Here is a 4,296-nt window from a genome sequence, read left to right on the forward strand (position 1 = left end):
AACTGTCTGTATACTGGGTGAGAGAGAAAGATTAGATCTTGATGGTCAGTCTGCACCCACAGTTTAGGGAGAAATGAGGTTGTTGTGGTTAATCTCATCTGAACTTACTAAAATAAATCCCACTTCACACACAACGGGTGTAAATGCACCTTTTCCTTTTAATTTTTATTATTTTTGGTCATATGTATGGTGTGCAGGATCTTCATTCCCCCAGCAGGGACTGATCCTGCACCCCCTGCAGTGGAACTGCAGAGCCTTAACCACTGGACCACCAGGGGAGTCCCTGTAAATGAATCTGGATTCATGTAAATGAAGGATGAGTCTTGGCCAGACCGCATCCCCCTTTCCAGTTCTGCTTTTTCTCTTTGTTGTTTCCCTGGCTCTTTGCCTTGAATTGTTCTGACACCGAGTCTAGCATTTCCCACTTAGCCCTTGGGTAGTATAACATGATCCGTATTAATACTGGCAGAGAACCTAGTGGCTCTTCACTCACTCATTTCCGGCTCTGGTCATGACTTCCAGGTCTAACTCTTGGGTTCACATTGGTGAGAGAAACCAAGAGCTGCCCCTCTCCTGTATTTTGTCTCTCCAGCTGGCTCATAGATTCTTTCTTCAACCACACCTTGACAAGAAAGAGGACCTGAAAGCTAAAAGGTACTTTTTGATGGTAAATGAAATACTCTTGCCACTTTCTATTCAAAAATAAGATGGAGTGGAAAAAAAAATGTAATTCAAGCTTGGGGTATTCAGCTAATAGTACCACTTTTGTAACAATGGGAGAAACTGATAGGAGTTCAGTGCGGGCTTGGGTAAGAGAAGAAAATTAACACGACATTTGATCTGCTCTGCTAAAACTTTTGTTTCTGTGTGGCATGCTTGCATGCTGACTGTAGCCCACCAGGCTCCTCTGTCCATGGGATTCTCCAGGCCACAGTACTGGAGTGGGTTGCCATTTCCTTGTCCAGGGGATCTTCCCCACCCAGCAGTTGAACTCGTATCTCTTAGGTCTGCTGCATTGACAGGGAGATTCTTTACCACTACCACCACCTTTTGGAAACCCATTTCTGTGTGGAGAACTAGCCTATTCATGGTGGGTAATAGAAGGATATCATTGTAATGCATCAATCACATAGGTCAGTCCATGTGTGACTTGCCCCAGCAGATTACTGCTTTACACCATCAAGTGATACACAAATACTATGTATTCATGTTATAGAGGAAAAGGGTCCATGCATGGCATTCATTACACTACACTCTTCCTGCTGAGTCAGTGTGGCCATGGGCTTTGTCTTAGAAATCCTGATTTTGCGACTCTCCCCAACATTTGGCCATTTTGATCTTTTTTCCACAACTCAACAGCCTCAGCTCTTCCTTACATCTTCTTCCACCAATGTGTTCATTTAGTGTTTCTCTATTTATTGGGAATGTCAATGTCTTTTAAATGAAACTAGTATTTTTCTTAAGATCATTATTGTTTTTGTTAGCACACGTTCTTGTTATGGACTGAATTGATTGTGAGTGGTCTGTCCATAATCTTATTTTTTTGCATAATCTCTGGTTATTTTTCATATATGATTTTACTGAATGTGAGGTTTTTAAGAAGTGAATATACTGCCTCATGACACAAATTATATTTTGTAAATGTAACGTGACTTGAGAAAGTCAGTTGGTGATCTTGCTGGAGCATTGTATTTTGTGTATATAGATTTTGTTTTTTTTCAATAAGAGCTCCCAAATCTCAAGGGATATTAAAAAATTTATTCCTTATGAAGCCCAGCTGAAGGCTGTGTATTATATGGCCTCTAATGTTATTTACTTCTTGTCCACCTGCCTTTCTGGGTGTGGGGAACTGAGATTCTCACCTTTAGCTCAGAACATGCCTCCATCTGGGACACTGAAACCACTTCTATTGAGGACCAGTGGCATAGAAAACTTACTAAATAGACTGTGTGTGGCCTAGGTACAGTGACTTAATGTGAACAGTTGATGTGTACCTTTTCCTTTATAGAGAATCTAATAGACATATATACATCACCATGTGTAAAACAGATAGCTGATGAGAAGGCTCTATATAACACCGGGAGCCCAGCTTGGTGCCCCCTGATGACCTAGAGGGGTGGGATGGGGGGATGGGAAGGAGGCTCAAGAGGAAAGTGATATATGCATAATCATGGCTGATCTGTGTTGTTGTGTGGCAGAAATCATTGCAACATTGTAAATCAATTTTCCTCCAATTAAAAAATAAATTAAAAAGATAAGTCAGATTAGGCATCCTAGGTCAATGTGGGCATCTCCCACTGCACATGGATAGGTTGGTATGTGCTCTCTGCCTTTGTGGGTTTCTTTTTTTTAAGGCTAGGTTAATATTTTAAAATTCATTAGATACTATTAAATTCAAGGGGTAAATCATAGTAAAATGTTATCTTTTCAGAATAAAACTAATATTGACTTAAATGAGAATTGTATAAGCATTTGCTTATTAGTGATTAAAAATGCTTAAGCAGAATAGTATCTTAAGCCAGACAGAGCAAAGGAAATTCTTTATATATGTGTATGTGTGTGTGTGTGTGTGCACTAAGTCACTTCAATCATGTGTAACTCTTTGTGACCCTATGAACTGTAGCCTGCCAGGCTCCTCTGTCCATGGGATTCTCCAGGCAAGAATACTGGAGTGGGTTGCCGTGCCCTCCTCCTGGGGGTCTTCCTGACACAGGGATCAGACCCATGTCTCCTGAGGCTTCTGCATTGCAGCTGGATTCTTTACCACTGAGCAACTAGGGAAGCCCCATATACGTATATGCATGTGTATATAAAGGCCCATATAGTCAAAGCTATGTTTTTTCCAGTATTCATGTACGGATATGAGAGTTGAACCATAAAGAAGGCTGAGTCCTGAGGAATTGATGCTTTCTAATTGTGCTGGAGAAGACTCTTGAAAGCCCCTTGGACAGCAAGAAGATCAAACTAGTCAATCCTAAAGGAAATCAACCCTGAATATTCATTGGAAGGACTGATACTGAAGCTCCAATAGTTTGACCACCTGATGCAAAGAGCTGACTCATTGGAAAAGACCCTGATTCTGGGAAAGACTGAAAGCCAAAGGAGAAGGGGATGGCAAAGGATGAACTGGTTAGATAGCATCACTGACTCAATGTACATGAATTTGCGTAAACTCTGACAGATAGTGAAGGATAGAGGAGCCTGGTGTGCTGCTGTCCATGGGGTCACAAAGAGTCAGACATGATTTAGCGACTGAACAACAACTATAATATATATATGTATATGTGTGTATATATATATATATTCCAGTAATATTTTTAAATTCCTTTCTGCCTTTGAAATGAGAGTGATATTAATAGCTGTGTATTTCAAGATGCAGGGCCAGTCAGTGTATCAATACTAGAAAAAGCAAGCAGGTATGGCATTGCTCTAATCACTCTAGTGTCTGATCATCTAAACTCCTTGCTTCCCATGATTCCTGTTAATGTGACAAAAAGCAAAAGCCAGCTCCTTTCTTCGCAATCCGTAGCTGACTTTGCTGGTCCCTTCTTATCTGAGCAGTTGAAGGGGCAACGGTATAGGAAGCTTGAGTGACTAAAAATTGTCAGGAGTCATTTAGAGCAATAGCTTCCGTTTCTCCAGAAACCGTTGAACCAAACTAGTGAAATTGTTGGAGACTGGCTACAGCGGGTTTGTCTGTCGGCCGTTTCTGCTTCTGTTCTTGGCTGATTCCCTTGTCTGCTGATGTCAGTACAGCAGTAGGAAAGGGCAGAGTGGTCTCCGTGACATCATTCATATTGTGAAGTCTCAGGCCACTTTTGTCTCTGCGGAAGCTCCTGGTGTACCCATAGACATGCTAGGTTGAGAGTAATATGGATACATCTCCTTTTGCTTCACTGACTGGTGTTTGGGATGGTTGCACCCATATTTACTAAACTCATAAATGGGAAAAAGCAAATCCATGTGGTCTGGAGCTAAGACAGAAGGACATCAACTGAGATTTAGACCAAAGCTGGTAGCTGCCAAGCCAATACTTGATATAAATTTAAACTTCATTTTTATTCATTAGAAGTCCTGCGTTTACTGTTATTTTTACAGGCAAAGCTTTGTAGCTATTTAGGTATATAATGGTTTCACATGGTTTGAGTGGAATTATGTTTGCTGCTGTGTGAAATTCTTCCCGGGATTCTAAAATGAAAGCCATTCTTTGGCAATTTTCACATCCTTCCCCGCTAAGAGAATCATTCTAAAATGTTTTTCTGTCATTTAATGAAGCCAATTGCCATTTAAGGCAGA

Source organism: Bison bison, unplaced genomic scaffold (assembly GCF_000754665.1).
Source record: "Bison bison bison isolate TAMUID 2011002044 unplaced genomic scaffold, Bison_UMD1.0 scf7180017864347, whole genome shotgun sequence".
Classification (NCBI taxonomy): domain Eukaryota; kingdom Metazoa; phylum Chordata; class Mammalia; order Artiodactyla; family Bovidae; genus Bison; species Bison bison.